Source organism: Perna viridis, chromosome 10, assembly GCF_037379345.1.
Source record: "Perna viridis isolate PV_CMFRI_1.1 ecotype Kerala chromosome 10, ASM3737934v1, whole genome shotgun sequence".
NCBI classification, from domain to species: domain Eukaryota; kingdom Metazoa; phylum Mollusca; class Bivalvia; order Mytilida; family Mytilidae; genus Perna; species Perna viridis.
Window position 1 is genome coordinate 5,088,444 of NC_142454.1, and position 19,330 is coordinate 5,107,773.

At 34.9% G+C, this 19,330-nt stretch overlaps 1 pseudogene across 1 annotated transcript; it reads left to right on the top strand.

Moving 5' to 3' along the window:
* Positions 1–226: 226 nt before the first annotated feature.
* LOC148604247 (uncharacterized) lies at positions 227–18,006 on the top strand (annotated as a pseudogene). Its single transcript, XR_015915994.1, has 3 exons — positions 227–5,546; positions 6,480–6,604; positions 9,344–18,006. The product of XR_015915994.1 is annotated as an uncharacterized LOC148604247 (transcript).
* The last annotated feature ends 1,324 nt before the right edge of the window (positions 18,007–19,330 follow it).

Below are 19,330 nucleotides of genomic sequence, written 5' to 3' on the forward strand. Positions count from 1 at the left end.
GCATTTCAAGTCCCATTCTTTTAGAATTGGAGGTGCAAGTGAGGCCAAAAGATTAGGCATTGATGATGAAACACTAAACATTTGGGGCCGCTGGTCTTCAGATGCCTATACAAAATACATTCGATCGAACTTATGAATTATACCTTTTAAATATGACTCACTAATGGTCTTAGAATTTTCTCTTATATTTTATAATTATGGTTTGCAGGTTCTAAGAATATTTGGTTTGTTGTTTCCTCTATCATCCATTGCACTGAATAAGAAGCTGCAGCGTGAATTGGAGGATCCAATCGTGGCCTTCAAAGACAAGGATTAAGAGTCACTTCGCTTGGTGAAAAGAGTATGACGTGGCCCATCTTAGGAAAGTTATGGAGAAATATCTATAGACCGGCACCCTCCTCTAGGTTACTTTCTTATACAGTTAGGATTCAATGATTTAGGTGTTATAATGTCTGAGAAGTTATTGAAAGACATTGAATGTGACTTATTTCGATTTCATGCACTTTACCCAAATATGGTTATGATATGGTCTGATATACTTATGAAAAGGTACTGGCATCATGCAGAGGTAGATGGGGGTGTTTTAGTAGAAAAAAAAACTAGAAAAAGACTTAATCTTATAGTTAAGAACTTAGTAATGAGTATAAAATTTAGAGTAGTAAGGCGTTGTAATATTAGAGCAAAAGAAATATCTTTGTACTGTTTTGACGGAACCCACTTGTCACAGAGTAATCAAGGGAACCAAGGTTATAGCAGTAATCAAAAGAATGCTATCCAGGGACAAAGACCAGACATAGAAAACAGACGTACACAACAAAGAGCACTAAGTAACTAAAAGCATACACAAAAAGCAACAAAAGCAAATGAGCAACTCGGACTCCACTAAAAAGCATGGACCAGCTGCACTGGTAGGGTAAGCGTCCTCTGCTTTTCTAGAAACACCCACCGAGCCAAGTCCGGGGTAGACGAAAGAAGAAAGGAAAACCATGACATGTTGAACAAATCAGTTTTAATGGCGCAGATGGATACACCATAACGACCCACGAGTTCATGATAACGACCATAAAACTTCTGTAGTGATGACTTCAATCTTGTAGCAACATAACCTTGTTCCAGAAGCCCATTTGTTCGAATTCTAGAGCGATACAAAAAGTCTGCGTAGTTTTGGCAAGCTCTGGCATAACGTATGAGTTGTGATATGAACACTCCATACGCAGGTGCGGAAGGGATGTTGCCACAGATGAATGGAAAGTTGACAATTCTGAAGAGTCATCACGTTTGTCGTAAAGTTCGGTGAATAATTTTTCTTTACTATCGATTTCTAAGTGTAGGTCAAAATATGAGGCTGACTTCACAGTGTCTGTAGTATTCTTTATCTCAAGTTCTTTGGGGGTAGATGCGATGTATCGAACCCCCAAAATTGGGATTGTTTAAAGATAATACGTCATCTATATAGCGGAAACTGAGATTAAAGGATCTAGCTAAACGATATTCTTTCCTTCGGATCAGATCAGCTATATAAAGGTCAGCCTCATAAGAGTGAAGGAATAGGTCAGCAAGTAAAGGAGCACATTTGTTCCCATTGGAATGCCGACCGTTTGTTGAAAAACGCGTCCACCACACTGAACAAATATGTTGTCGATTAAAAAATTCCAGCATTTTGTAAACATCTTCTTCTGTATGTTTGGAAGATGATTTGGAATTATTTTTTTAGAAAGTATGAGGAATCTCTACCACGAACTATATACTTGAATCTAGGTGTACTGTCTTTTTCGGAGAAAAACATCGATGTACAATGTTTTTAAGTCGAGTTTTAACTGAATATGGGGAAGGGAAGTATATAGTGTATAGTGTATAAATCATAGGTTTTAATGCTATTATAATCTGATAATAGTCTTGAACTGATTGTCTCCAAAAGATCTTTCGAAGTTTTCAAAGCTGAGTAATGAAATTCATCGAAATGATTTACAAGGTGCACTTGAAAGGTTTATTTTACCAGGAGGTCCTCTGGTTTTTCCAGCTTTGTAATCCTATTGATACATATATGCTTTGAGGCACGGATATGAATGTTGTTTTTTTTAGTGAGAGAATTGAAATCATTCATTTGGCGGTATGAGTCAAGATGAAGGGGTGGATCAATGTCCCTACATCGTAGGTTAGCAAACATAAATTATGATAGGGTACTTCTGTGTTTTCCCACTGAGTATTGCGGTCTCATCTGAATGTACCAGGTGGACTGGGTTCCTGAATTGCTCCAAATTCGGAGCGTAGACGTTATTCTTTGTTAAAAAGTGTATAGCATACCAAAGAGTTCTTGGGGGGAAAATTTGAGGTCGATGGTCTATTACGTCTCTCTATTGTGTGTAGAGGATTTTGGTTTTTACTGACGCCCAGTAATACACGGGCCAGCCACTGTTTGCACGGCGGTCCGTTACCTTCACCTTACCTTATCCTGCTTCCACAAAAAATAAGAACTGTCACCATTATTATATCATATTAATTTATATAATTATATCACGTCAAGAAAGTGAAATATAATATAACATTCACAATTGTATTTATGATGTACCTAGAAGTACATGTATATATATATATATATGCACAAGTAAGCTGCAGACAGGTTAGTAATCAGCTGCATAGTTTTGGCCTTGCTGGTTCATGTGTGGAGTTTTTGATTAATAGGGTTTATCAGCTAATAGATAAAGCGATTTAATCGAAGTGACAATAATGTGTGTTAAGTTTTAATTAAACGAAAAATGATTCCGTAACTGTTCCTGCCTTAATTAGTTTAATTTTTCATCCGGGTATTCAGTTACAATTTAAGCGATTTTTTAACTGAGCGAATGGGGTACCCCTGGTGTGTTACATGCTGGGGTTTGCAGGCTATAATATGGAAAACCTGACCGCAAACCATAGTGGTGCAGCGTGTTGGGAAAGATGCCACGTTCCTCGCACGTTAAAGAACCATACTGTGGTATTCTCCCGGAGTAGGAACCATAGGGCTCCGCCACAGGAGGCTAAATTGCCCAACCCTACCCACCTCTCCCTATTCCCAGTGGCAATCAAAATTTGTCGACCCCATTGTCCTTGTGTCCCATCCCTTCTTTTTCATTTCATCATCATTTCATGTTCATCGTCTGAATATAGCTGAAATATTGCTGCTCGGACGTTAAACTCAAACAAACAAACAAACAACTGAGCTCTCAATTTTGATCAGTGTGCACACGTGTAACTTGTTCAAACCACCCTCTCCCCTTTTTTTATCTCCTCCTACCTAATTTTGTGGGTTTTCTTTGTTAGAGCATTTGCTGCTGTTGTTCCTAATTATGTATTTCAGAAACGCAAGTTGATTATCTAACAACTGGAGTCTTTTATTGGATACACATCAGTCCATGTACAAGCCTGAGACTTGCACGGACCCAATGAGATCGGGAAAGCTCATGAAAGAGAAAGAATACTCAAAAAGGACCTTAATTTTACTGAATATACAATAAAACAGTCTAATACTCCTTTCTAATACATAGAACGATCATTGGTTTGTGCAACTCTTTCATTTTCAAATAAAACTTGTATATTAATACGTAAATCAGACAGATGGATTCTACATCTTTCAAGCTATAAAGTAACTTTTCCAGATAATCACTCGGGGAACTTTTTATTTTCATGTATACAGCTGTATTGAAGAGACTTATATCCAAATAATTGTTATTCATTCATTCATTTTGTTCTGATATTGTTAATGTTAAAAAATATTTTATATTAAATAGGTGTCATAGTAAAGGCGGGATGAGACAAGATGAAGGGGTGGATCATGTCCCTACATCGTACGTTAGCAAATATAAATACTATAAATATATATAAAAAGGAAGGTACTACTGTGTTTTCCCACTGAGTAGTGTGGTCTCATCTGAATGTACCAGGTGGACCATGTTCCTGAATTGTTTCCAGTTCGGAGCTCAGGCGTACTTTGTTGATTACTGTATAGCATACCAAAGAGTTCTTGGGGAATACTATTTGAAACGTATTTAGGTCGATGGTCTACTACATCTCTCTATTGTGTGTTTTACGTTGAGGATTTTGTTTTTTTCTGACGCCCAGTAATACACGGGCAAGCCACTGTATGCATGGAGGTCCGTTACCTCCACATTACTTCATCCAGTCTGCACAAAAAATTTGTATTGTATATTTAAGAAATAATTCGTGGAGGGGGTAGATTTGTACTCATTTTAACATGGGTACGGCATTTATTCGACTATTTAACACCGAGCGTTAAAATGAGTGCAAATCTACCTCCGGAAGGAAGTATTTCTTTTCTAATATGACAAATACGGTAATTTTTGTGACAAAAATTTCCTTAAGCATAGCCAAAATAACAGCTGTACCGTTTAACCTCCCCGTATGGAAGTTGGATTAAATTTGTATATTTATGTCGTCGTATGTGCTACATGTGTGTAACTATTTATATAATTGATTTCAACTAGATCACCTCTCAGCCGTGAGCGTTTTGTGTCGAAATGACAGCGAAAGAAAAGAGACAGTGCGCAGGTGCTAAACGTGGGGTTGTACCGACATATACTGATCGATGATATGAAGACGTCATTTTAGAATATTCATTAAATAGCTCTAGTTTAAATAGAACATCAAGTAACGCAACCAATGATAGAAACTGTTTTATGAACATAAATTTCCCGGAGCAGAATGCATGCAATATGGTTGAAGTGGTTCAATATCAAATCAGGAGATGAAACGTATGACTATTGACAAGTTATGTCAAGTTATTTTGAAATTATCGATTTATTGATATGTGATAAGGACAAATCAACCAGAGGCTCACACGAGTGGTGAATCGTTGACCAGGTTCATTTTCTCTAACAAAGACTTATGTCGGCCTTATCATAAGGGTCATTGAATAATTGAGTTATTTTATTTCTATCATGATTTTCTTGATGTTAGCTAAAAACTTAAATATATCGCCTTTAAGGAGTTGTCCTACAACTTTGTCTTGATAGGGATTATAGTATCCTTTTCATAAGTACGTTTAATCAATTGAACGCTTTTTATTATCTATACTGGTTACAAAATATTGGCAAACAACTGCAATACGTCATTGACCGCCTTACAGTTGCACAAAAACATAGCAAGGAATCCTTCAACAATTCCAACTTTATAGTGACTTTTGCAAAGTTATTCTACTGAAGAAGAGTGATCATCTATATTTTTCTATTTTTTTTTAGATTTAAATTGAAATGAGTGGCTTTAACCCTACAAAAAGACATAGCAGCCATGTTTTAACAGATTAAATATCTTTACTTAGATGTTGTGCAGGTTCACCTTAGAAACATCCGTGCCATCTCTCATTAAAATCTGTCATGTAGTTTCAGTTAATTAGATCTTTTAAGAAAAGTAAACAGACGACAACGACGGACACCAAGTGATTGCAATAGCTTACATTGCCTCTGGGTCGTGTGAAATATGGGACCAAAACAAAGAAAATACTATGAAAAAAGACATAATTAAGTATAAATAAATAAGCCAAACTTGAAGAGGTACGGGCCAAATATAGAAACTTTCTCTTTATGTATTTTTGATATTATGTTGATTAAGACCAACACCGTTAACCATTTGGAAACTATCGATACGTCAAAAATTAGTACTACTCGAGTACCTAGTAAAAATATTATTTGTGGATTTGTAATCCGATAGTAGTTTCATATAGCTTTATCCACCAAGCTAGGCTTTCAATCAATCATTATATCCGTTGAATTTTGACAGCACTTTCATACAACTTTCTTTAATAAGGTTTAATAGAGTCGGGGTCACTTTTCTATCTCTTTAATGATGCCACTTGCTTTTAGTACAATACAAATTATCGATCATATAAGTTTCTTTAAAGGGAAATGCAAAACAATTAAAAACAAAAACAAAAACAAAAACATAACTAAAAGCAAAACATAATAAAATAACAAAAATTATAAAAACAAAAGGCATAAGCAAAAGGAGTTCCCTATTAGCAAACAAAGTTACAATTAACATTTATGTATAAGTGCACATCCTGTATTACTTCCAATGCTTTGAAGTACTTTTATATCCATATCAGGTTCAAATGTTCAAGTACTTCAATACTTAATGCAGACTTTATTTTGTTCACTTTTTCGGTACTTATGTACCACTCCAGCATAGAATCATTCAAAATGTGAAACATTGTTGGAAAGCTGACATTCTTTTATTTTTGATAATTTGTTTTACATGTTATAGTAAACAGAAAACCCTTGGTCTTAGGCCAAATGAATTATATAGAAAGTACTGTAGATTTCTGTAAATGACACTGAAATACAATAGACATTATTTCGATGAATTATTTTCTGAGCCCAAACAGATGGGAATGAAAAATTATACACTTCATCATAATGACCCTTTAAACAACTTAACATCAACAATAAAAATCTATAGCCTTTTATGGCGTGTATCATGTATTGCAGAATTTGCAAGATTCTTACAAAGACTGCTAATGAAGATGATGAATATAGACAATAATGCCCACATGTACAATTTCTATGTTCCCATTGAAAAGGATATAATTCAAGTTGGCATGGCTGTTTTGAATGTAAGTAATCAAATTTATTTGATATATTTAATATTTTTTGTTTTCATTTAACATGTTACCACTTCATCATCATCGCTTGAAATGGATAGACCAATTCATGTTATAACTGAAACAAGTATCTTTACATTGTGGCCCCGTGCAGGTCCGGGTGATAAAAGAATAGGCCTGCAGCGCTCAGCTTGTCGTAAAAGGCGACTAAATAGTGCTCAGAACCCTAGCCGGGGGCTAGGGCGCTCTGCCCACAGAGCAACTGGGATGTGTGCCCCAGGTGGTTGAATGGGGTACCCCTGGTGTGTTACATGCTGGGGTTGTCAGGCTATAATACGGAAAACCTGACTGCAAACCATAGTGATGCACCGTGTTGGGAAATATGCCATGTTCCTCGCACGTTAAAGAATCCTACTGTGGTATTCTCCCGGAGTAGGAACCATAGGGCTCCGCCACAGGAGGCTAAATTGCCCGACCCTACCCACCTCTCCCTATTTCCAGTGGCAATCAAAATTTGTCGACCTCATTGTCCTTGTGGCCCATCCCTTTTTCATTTCATCATCATTTCATGTTCATTGTTTCATCAATTTCATGTTCATTGTCTGAATATAGCTGAAATATTGCTGCTCGGACGTTAAACCCAAACAAACAAACAAACTTTGCATTGTGGATATGAACTTTATAATGTTTATATAGTTATTTTGATCCGACTGTTTTAATTCTATCTATTTATTACATAAACCTTACGAATGAAAAGAAAGCTAGACCCAAATCAGTCCCAAAGCACATTTGTGGTAACATTCCAACACCGACAAAGTACATGTACCTCTATTGTTCACGCATTTTGTGGAGTTGATACTTTTTTTGGAAATTACAATTTAAAATATATTTGTAAGTGACATCTATTATAAGTTTTGTAATCACAGCTCTCTTAGTAGATCATGTGATTGAAGATCAAGTCAAGAGATAAAATACACGAATAACAGGTCATTTCCGATACGATTGTAATTTTCAATTCAATAATGCATGTTTAGAGCTATACCAATCAAAACAGGAAACAGAATATGACAATATGGTAAACAATGCTTAGGTACGGTATGAAAAATTTGGATACATAAATTAAAGCGACACTTTTGCAGTTGAAATTACAATCTTTACACTACCATTTTGTGTTGTCTTTTCATAATGAAGTATAACTATTAAAATGAGACGAACATTGACCTAATCTACAAAAGAAACATAAAACGAATATCATTGAACACACACACACACACACACACACACACACACACACACACACACACACAAAAACGACAACTACTGGACTACATGTTTCAGGCTTGGGACAGGCACATACAATATGTGGCGCGGTTGAACATATTTGTGAGTGCTCCTCCCCATAAATAGAGACAGCAGTTAGAAATTACTACAATAAAAACTATAAAAATTTGCTTAAATCGGATTTAACTCTTAAGATCGATACAGAATACAAACATTTTAACAAATAGGACAAAAGACAACGAGCTGAATCTTCCTCAATTAGTTGATTAAAGATGGTAAACAGACCTGCCTGGATGACTTATAATGTATAAATTTTCCAAATTAAAAAACGCCAAGTATTTTAAAAATACTTGGCGTGTTTTCAATTTGGAAAATTTATACAAACAAGTCGTCTTGTCAAAATAAAAAGTGGTTATTTGGTCGTAAAACACCGACAATACTATTCGTTTAGGGTTTTTTCACTTTTTTTGCGTAGTTAAGGGTTTCCATGTTATTGTTTTGTTTTATTTTGTCTAACCACGATATTCATACTTTTCCCTAGAATTTTCGTGATTTTTTTCCTCTCAAGAGTCAGCAAATAAACAAAACTGGTGAATCACCTCACAGGAATCATCGGAAGGAAGCTGCCAACCAATGAACTTAATGGGTATCGGATTGTCGGGTCATGTCGATGCTGCACAAACAAATAAACGTATTATATAAGTCTGAATGATTGCACAACGATATCGATAAAGATGTTTATACACTATAATAAAACATATAATGAGCACAATTGTCATTATGATTATTTTACATAGTCCATCCAAATATTTTCACACGAGTTTGTAATAATTGTCGAATAATGTCTAGGAAAGGGCCATTTAGTGTTAAATATTTATAAGCGTTCATACTGAAATTTCTTTATCAGTGACAACATAAATTTTCTTGAATTTTTTCCAAGGTCGAAAATGGCACTTTGTGAGCGATCGAAATTGTTCTCTCTATATCACTTTCTTAGACTAGATTAAGTAACAAAATTTTCGAAATGGATATGGGTAGTAAATTTTAAAAGTTGCAACATTCACCAAGGCATAAAGCGTAATCCGTTTTGATTTTCGTTGCAATCTACGAAATTGACATATTATCGTCTGTTTCACCTCAAAACTGTGAATGAAAACGTCCTCTTATGCTTTTTGTAAGAGGGCAATATGTTTTCTTTCGTCACCTAAAACCTCTGATAGCATTTCCTTCGACATTTTCAGATTTTGTTCCAGACACCGACTCGATCATACAGAATTTTAGTTTTTACGTCCTTTTAGCATTTTGATTGGTCATATTACATACTATATATACATTTTAGAATCGCCATTTTTGGTTCATTTTCGGTGCTATTAAATCTGATTTGGTAAGGACTGTGCTACATACATAACTTAAATTATGTTATCTCGCATGGAATTTCTGCTTAATGTTGTTGTTTTTGATTACTTGTAGGGTTTGATGAGGCGAAGGACGCGTCGAACATTCATTATAGTAATAGTCTCCTTTACAGTCATTGGTCTTCTCATTAAGTCTATAGAACACATGTTGCTTTTTAGGGACCAAGGAAGTTTCAATGGCATTTTTCTTGTTGATACCCCAGGTTGCAAAATTCCACAGATTGATCCATGGGATCCGTCACTTTTCTGGTATCTATATAGCGGTAGTGATTTGCGATGCGAAGTTAAGGAGGATATTGTTATTTCTAAAGGAAATAAAGTTATAATAAAATGGGAAGTAGTGCAGCGGGAGATACCTTCTCTAAAGTACTGTAAATATGATGTGATTTGGCGACCCCCAAATAAATTTACCAATAACAATTTTTTTTTATTAAGAATGAAAGTAAACATTTTACTTACAGCGCTGAAATTACAGATGAATTTATTAGAGTACAATGTTACGATCATGAGGATAGGGCCATATACATTAACGCATTTTCGTTCATAAACCCTAAGGCGGAAGTTGAGAAAAGATGCAAAGATAGTTTTAAACCTTTAGGTGCAAATCTTAACCACCTGAGCGTTTTAATGGTAGGAGTTGATTCTGTTTCTCGTAGTAATATGATTCGATATATGCCAAAAACAAGAGAATATTTATTACATGAAATGGCAGCATTGGAGTTTCAGGGCTATAACAAAGTAGCTGATAATATATTTTTGAATTTAATTCCAATGACAACGGGTAAATTTGTCCATGAACTTCCATAGAATGCTAGTATGGTCAATGTATCGTTCGACAAATTCGACTTTCTATGGAATAAATACTCAAGGAGAGGATATCGCACTCTGTATAGCGAGGACTCACCTTATGGTCAATTATTTGATTATCAAAAGGCAGGATTCAGGAAGCCGTCAGCAGATTATTTTGACCGTCCATTTTCTCTCGTTTTCGAAGAACTGAGATATGCTTGGAATGCAAATCATCATTGTGTACATGCTCGACCGGAAACTAACATTGTACTTGCTTATTCTAGACAGTTTGTGACATTGTTTAAATCATTGCCGTATTTTGACTTTTCTTTCATTACGCGGCTCACTCATGACGAAATATCTGCAGCTCGGAAAGCTGATAAACTGTATTTCGAGTTTCTGAGTAGATTAAACAAAGATAATATATTGAACAACACAATATTTATGTTCTATAGCGATCATGGTATAAGATTTGGTAAAATAAGACAAACGTTTGTAGGTAAAATGGAAGAAAGACTGCCATTTTTATTTTTCATTTTTCCTAAATGGTTCAAAACCAAGTACAGTAAAGTTTATCAGAATTTCAAAACTAATACAAAACGTCTTGTGACACCGTTTGATATCCACGAAACGATAGTAAATATTTTACACTTTCCAAAATATCACGCGAAGAGCAATCATAGAAGCTACAGCCTTTTCGAAAAAATACCACGTGACAGAACATGTGAAGATGCAGATATACTACTTCATTGGTGCACATGTTCCAGGCAAACTGTTCTATCTACAGACGACTCTACTGTCATCAAAGTAGCAAACAAATTCGTGAATAAACTGAACAAACAAACATCGCAATACAACCAGTGTGAAATTATGAAACTAAAAAAAGTAATCGTAGCTTCCAAACTAAAGACCTCGGATATATTGCTCAAATACATTAAAACTGAACATCATACAGAAAAGTCTAAGATAAAATATGGTGAAAAGGTTAAAACAAGTATTGACTATCAGCTAATGGTAGAAACTTATCCAGGAGAGGGAATATTTGAAGGCACTTTGCGATATGATGAAACGAAAAACGACATAATCATGCTTGGAGATTTCAGTCGTGTTCGTATGGGAAAACCTCACACTGTGTTCAAGGAATTGACCTTAAAAAGATATGTTACTGCAAAGTACAATTAACAGATTGACTTTAAAAATCCATCTCATGCAAATAGTACACCCCTTGAGTTGTTTAGGTTTCCTCACATACATTAAAGAACATGAAATGAATAAAATAACAAGTACATAGGAACAAAAATAAATGAGCCACCCGGACTCCAATAAAAACCAAAAACTGTCATTTTGGACCAAGTGCACCGGTACACAGTGTAGTAAGCGTCATATGCTTTTCTAGAAACAACCCCGAGTTCTAATATAACACCCCATTAATTTTGATTTGGGTGGTGATTTATCATTTGTTGTTTTCATTTGTTGATTTTACAGTTTTCTACAACATTTAACAAGTAAAGAGAAAATGCAGTAATACACCGGAGGCACTTTGTTGGTAACAAAAACTGTAATATATGCGGGAAGAACTTAAACGTTTTGTTTATTGCATAATTAAAAAAAAAACCACTGTTACATAAGGAGTCCGAGTTGCTCATTTACTTTTGTTACTTTGTATGTATGATTTTAGTTACTTTATGTTCTTTGGTGTGTATGTCTGTCTTCCATGTCTGGTCTTTGTACCTGGATTACATTCGTTTGATTACTGCTAGTGTCTGTAGTATCCTTTATCTCAAATTCTTTGAGGTTGATGTGATGTATCAAATCCCTAAAATTAGGAATGTTTAAAGACAATACGTCATCTACATAACTGAAATTAAAGGATCTAGCTAAACGATATTCTTTCTTTCGGATCAGATCAGCCATAAACGCAGCCTCATAAAAGTGAAGGAATAGTCAGCAAGTAGTGGAGCACAATTTGTCCCCACTGGAATACCGACCTTTTGTTGATAAACGACCCCACCACAATAGACAAACATGTTCTCAATTAAAAATTCCAGCATTTTGTAAACATCTTCTGTATATTTTGAAAATGATTTGGAGTTATTTCTTACAAAGTATGAGGAATCTCTACCAAGAACTATATATTTGTATCTAGTCTAGGTGTACCATCTTCTTTGGAAAAACAACGATGTATAATGTCTTGTTTTTAATTTTAACTGAGTATTCGTAATAGAAGTATACAGTAAAGTCATAGGTTTTAATGCTATTATATTCTAATAATAGTCTTGCACTAATTGTCTCCAAAAGATCTTTCGAATTTTTCAGGATCCACATTGAATTAATACCACTACGAGAGTAACAAGTGTTGTGGTAGGACTGCAAAACCTCTTTGACAGCAGTGAGTATAGAAGTTAAAAGTTTTGAAAGAGGTTTGGTGGTACATTTTGCAGATCCAGTTATGACACGTTATTTGTTTGGATTATTGTGGAGTTTAGGAATCCAGTACATAGACGGTAAATCATAGTCATCGTCCTTGGTAGAGATACCAAAAGAGGATAGTGCAGATTTATGGTTTTCCACAATTTCTTCTTTGGACAGTGTGATAGCAGTATAGGTTTTGTCATTGCTATTATTTTATACGTCTACCTCTGATAATAAACATTTGACGTAAAACGTTTTGCAGACAAAAACAATGTTGCTTTGGGCGTTGTCTGCTGGTACGACAAAATATTTGTCATGTATAGTAGACAATGTTTTTGCTACATCGGGGTCTTTGAACGCTGATGTAGCATTGGCACTCACTGACCTACATAAAACTTTCATTCGTTTCAAAATCAAAGACCTCACGGTCTTCAACCACTCTGACTGAGAATCAATGTCTTCTCGTTCTCGATTTATCCATTTTCTTGCGTAGTCCTCCACGACATCCATAAGAACTTTAAAGTTATAATTCCAATTTATGGAGCGCGGTTCACGGTACTTGGGACCTTTAGAAAGGATATTACGCAGAGAATCGTTTTCGATGATGGACAATTCTCCCGTAACGACGTGACCGGAAGGACAATATTTGAATGGAGAGTTTTGGCAAGAAAATTCAGGTGGTTTAGTCTTGAAGTCCTAAATCGCAAGGTTCTGCAATAGCTTTTTATAATTGAAAATTTTGGATGCAATGGGTGAAGTATAGGAATATGTTTGTTTGTTTGTTTGTTGGGGCTTAACGTCCGAGCAGCAATATTTCAGCTATATTCAGAAGATGAACATGAAATTGATGATACAATGAACATGAAATGATGATGAAATGAAAACAAGATGGGACACAAGGACAATGGGGTCGACAAATTTTGATAGCCACTGGGAATAGGGAGAGGTGGGTAGGATCGGGCAATTTGGCCTCCTGTGGCGGAGCCCTATGGTTCCTACTCCGGGAGAATACCACAGTATGGTTCTTTAACGTGCGAGGAACGTGACATCTTTCCCAACACGCTGCACCACTGTGGTTTGCAGTCAGGTTTTCCGTATTATAGCCTGACAACCCCAGCATGTAACACGCCAGGGGTACCCCATTCAACCTCCTGGGACACACATCCCAGTTGCTCTGTGGGCAGAGCGCCCTAGCCCCCGGCTAGGGTTCTGAGCACTATTTAGTCGCCTTTTACGACAAGCTGAGCGCTGCTGCAGGCCTATTCTTTTAACACCCGGACCTGCACGGGGCCACAATGTAAATATACTTGTTTCAGTTATAACATGAATTGGTCTATCCGTATTATAGCCTGACAACCCCAGCATGTAACACGCCAGGGGTACCCCATTCCAACACCTGGGGCACACATCCCAGTTGCTCTGTAGGGTTCTGAGCACTATTTGGTCCTTTTTTACGACAAGCTTAGCGCTGCTGCAGGCCTATTCTTATAACACCAGGACCTGCACGGGTCTATAGCAATATGAAATACTTGGTATGGATTTGTCTTTGAAATATTGAGGAATTTTGTTGGTAACGTTTTTGGTGAGAGAGTAATCAAAGGAACCAAGGTTATAGCGGTAATCAAAAGAATTTAATCCAGGGACAAAGACATGGAAAACAGACATACACAACAAAGAACATAAAGTAAATAAAATCATACATATAAAGTAATAAAAGTAAATGAGCAACTCGGACTCCATTAAAACTGGGAGCATGGATGGATGTGATGAAGGATGTCAGCCAAACTAATTGCTATATATCTTTGTTGACAAACGGTAGGGGAAGAAATTGACTTTCACACAAACTGGTTTAAAGAGTCTGTGGAAACCAATATCTAAAATGACGGCAACAAGTCTGTATAATGATGAGGTAGGGTCAGAAACAGGAGTGTCAAGACTTGTTTTGTAAAGAGAGTGTAATAGAGTGTAACAGAGTGAGAGGTATAGAATAGAGTTTGGTTCTAATGTGATGAAGTCCAAGAGGTTTTTGTAAAAAGATTCAGACAACAAGAGACAAATTACAATTTCATTAACTTTGATTAAACTAAATAAATAATGTGTTACAATTTACAGTAGTTATAATTACAAAAGTTACTTTTCAATATAAAGTCTGGAAAGTTTGCTAATCCGTCCAACTTTTGAATTCTGTTATAAAGCAGGAACCCCAAAGTTAATTTAAATAGTATTAGTCTGGCACAGAATAATTTCAAGCACTTAATCTAATCTGCAAAGGTGTCCTCAGACGTCCATTGTTAAAGAATGAATGTACTCACAAAACAGCATTCAGTCATTCATCAGTCAATTAGATTAAATCTAGAAAATCTAGAAATACTAAGAAAGTTCTAGAGCAATTTAGAAAACAATTAATCATTAATGAGTCAAATAAGCAATACTTGTTTGTTTAGAAAATCTAGAAAATTCTATTATTGAAATAATATGTTTACAAATGTGCCATCTTTATATTAAGTAATAAAGGTCAAATAGATCAGGCCAAGCAATATTATAATTATTACACATATACATAGTTTACAATTAATTTTTGGATTTAGATCTTCATATATATTTGATTCTAATGCTTATGTTAAAGGGTTGCTTCTAGAAACACGTTTACAGCATATCGAAATTTTCAATTTGTATGATTGGTACTTTTGCATTCCATATAAGTTTGCCCATAATCAGTTCATTTATCTTGATCTGATAACAAAGAAATTAGTTTTACCATAGTGATACCGCTTGAAGTTTTTTATGGAAACCAAAGTGAACAAGTTTTTGTAAGGATATAATAAAAGTATTTAATACTTATCACATCTTGTGCACACTTTTTGAATCAAGTAATGTGAAAGAGTAATCAAGGGAACCAAGGTTATAGCTGTAATCAAAAGAATGTAATCCAGGGACAAAGACCAGACATTGAAAACAGACATACACAACAAAGAACATAAAGTAACTAAAATCATACATACAAAGTAACAAAAGTAAATAAGCAACTCGGACTCCACTAAAACAGGGAGCATGGACCAGGTGCACCGGTAGGGTAAGCGTCCTCTGCTTTTCTAGAAACACCCGCCAAGTTGCTCATAAAAAGTCGTCCGGGGTAGACAAATGAGGAAAGGAAAACTATGACCCGTTGAATAAATCAGTTTTCATGGTGCTGATGGATACACCATAACGATCCACGAGTTCATGATGACGACCATAAAACTTCTGTAGTAATAACGTCAATTTTGTAGCAACATAACCCTGTTCCAGAAGCCTATTTGTTAGAGTTCTAGCGCGATACAAAACGTCTGCGTAGTTTTGGCAAGCTCTGGCATAACGTATGAGTTGTGATGTGAACACTCCATACGCAGGAGCCGAAGAAAATTAAGGGTCAATACAGCTTAATAACAATGTAGTTACAGTGTGCATGTGATGTTTATCTACAACTTTAAAAAAAAATATGCATTATTATTTTTCTTTCGTTGCCTTTGCAAAAATGTTATTTTGTCAGGCATACATTTTATTTAACACACAAAATATATTTTAAGAAGAAAAACTGTTTTAATTGTTCGAATTCCCAAAACGTTAGGTTGCTCTATTGGAACAAGGAAAGTAGGTATTACAAGTATGTGCAGTTCCCTTATTCTGCTGTACGAGTTACAGATCATTGATGCTTTGATTTCTTAATAAACCTTCAATTTTTATTGCAATCCATGTTATCTTGTTATTGTGAATGCTACTGTGTGTTATATTGTGTTTTAGCTAATTGAGGGACCCGACAAACGGCGAAATATCATTGTGTTTTGAATATGCATCTTGACTGTCGATATTATGTTATTTCGCATATGAAAATGTAGTAAATCGCGAAATCAATACACACTGAAAATAAACACTTTATACATGTCGAAACATATGAAATTGTTTCCACAATAAACTTGTGCAATTCTAATTAAAAAAAATTTTTTTTTATATTATTACTTACAGTTATACAAAGGCCATTCATGTTGGGATGGAGTGGTGTCACTGGCATAATGAACATGTCGTTTGTGAGCCTTTGACTACCTATCATACGTGTGTATACATGTCATACTCATTATCTCATGAAGATTGTCGTACATATTTTGATAATTCGAGTTAATTCTTTTACATTATCTATTGCATATCAGTATTTCCATGTGCATGTACCTAGTTCGAACGTTTGGTTATAGACGAATTACCATTTATTGATGTAACCCACGCATTTTAAGATAGAAATGTTTGCCGGATTAATCTCTCTTGTACATACGGTATTAACTATTAAGGTTACTTTTTGTAGCATAAGATCATAAATGGTTATGTCCTGATACTGGGAGAAGAAACCCCTTATATGGATTATTATTTTATTTCATCATTAATCAGAGTTACAAAAATAAACACTCAAATGTATTTACATTTTTAAAATGTCTATTGTCAATGTATAAAGGGAGAATTTACTGAATGGTGTTTTTTTTCTCATTACAACATAAATAGTAGAGGGTTAGGCATATGTTTACCCCCATATTTGATATTAAGTAGGGGTGTTAGGAGTTGTTATGTAGTATTGTTTTAAAGAATATGTTTTGATGAGACAAGCGTATTGAATGATTTAATATGTATCATACTTGTAAATAGTTTAAAACCTATTATGTCACTTAATCAAAGTACTTATGTACTGAGTCCATTACTATCGAACGAGAAACTAACTCGTGAAAGTAATATTGTTCGTTGGGTACCATTTTTTGTGGATTTCCTGGGTAAAGTAACCCCCGAAATGTGATTTCCAACAAAAAATCCACAAACTGGCACTTTTCTCCTTAGCGACAAACATTTATACCCACGAATAAAAGTATTTTCGCAGTATATTAAATTGACAGTATGGAAAATGAAAATCAGGTACTATTTAGAAACGAGATTCGTCTATGGTCCAAAGCATTCGCAATGGATTTTATAATTTCGGGCTGTCATATCTTTGAATGGAAATAGCCGTTACAATCTGTTCATGTCTTGTGATGTCGAAACCGAAAAATAAATAAAACCGAGATTTTCATTATGTCATTCCACTATTTCCAATTTATGTACTACGTTTACAACATGATACTTAGTTAAAAAATGATTACGCCCGATTATCAAAATTGATGGACACGTGACGCTGAATTGCATTACTATTGTTGATTATTACCGGGTTATACTGAATTTCAATATGACGGGAACTGCTTGGCGGAACAGCACATACCCTCCCTGAGCACTTGATGTCCCTCTCGACTTTTTTTGTAGGAGTTCATATGGCTAGGGCTTTAGCTTTTTTGTGACGTCTTGCTTCCCTTATCTTCAGTTTTTTATGTGTAATGTGTATTATTCGGTTCGCTGCATTGTATATAGATCGTCTTATGTTTTATGTGTTCACGTTTAGGCCATGTTTTTGTTTTATTTTGATGTATTTGAATCATCCCACTGCTGACGATTCGGTAATTTTTTGCCGATGTATCAGAAAGCAATCTGATCCGTACATACAACTGTTCATGTGTCTTATAACACAGTTACTTATATACATGTATATTTCTCGTTTGGACAATTGAACGAAATTTTATATTAATTGCATGACTTCGATAATACAAAATTGCGAATGTCTATAGAACTATTTTTCTCGGAAGGGGTTTACAAATCTCGTTTCAGATGATTACTTTGTCAATTCCAATCTACAATTTAACTTGATGATAACAAAACAATCATTTTCGATTTAATTGTTTACATTTTAAAATACTTTACTTTTTAAAATAAAATTGAGAAGTAGTCTTTATAGTGAGGTAACTGGAACAGGAACAGTCACATTCATTATCATATTACTGCATCTATGGTATGAAATATATCTAGCAAATAAACTCAAATATTATATGTTTGGTTTCAGAAGTAATCCGCAAATAAAAAAATATATACTACAAAAGCAATATTTTAACGAAATTTATGTTGGAACATAGGTTCCGACCATTCGACTCAATCCGGCGGAAACATTCTTTAAACGTAATGGTACCATGTACATGTTGTAACGATGAAAGGAAATTCTCAAATAAAGAAAATCAACTTAAGGTAGCGATAATTGATAAGTTTATTAATCGATTACGCAACTGCCATTATAGGTTGATCCACCGAAATGCTCTATCTGAACTTTGTACTTTTTTTTCAATGTAACAAAACATTTAAAAAATAAAAATAAGAGTGAGTGGGAATAAATAAATATGGAATATGTATAGATTGATGTAATGTGGCTATGGTGTATCATATATATCTGCAACAGGTTTGGTTTGGAATTTTATTGATTGACAAGACCCAAGTGGGTGCAGGTGACTAATGAATATGCACTGGATTAAAATTATTTTGTCGGACAATATTTAAAGTATCTAAAACTTAACACCCGAATGACTTTAATCCCATCAATATCTTTTTTTTATACTTATAAATATTATATCACAAAACAGCAAATTGATTATTTTTTTTCTGTTTTTATCGTTGAATATCTAAGGTTCCAGTATAGACGACAGTTAAAAATACTGACTGTGTCTTGTTTTATACATAAAAATTACATACTTCCCCTATCCTTTCGGAATTTCATACGGGCTGGGGGAGAGTGCAGTACCTATGATGAATTTTTATGTGATCTATACGTACTACAAACTCCTTAGTTATAATCAATTTACAGTATTTATATTTACATATGCCTATTACGCATTGTGAGCTTAAAAGATTCAATTCAAGTTATTAGTGAAAAAGATGTACTCTACCGAAATAGCATTAATACTTTTTAAAGTAT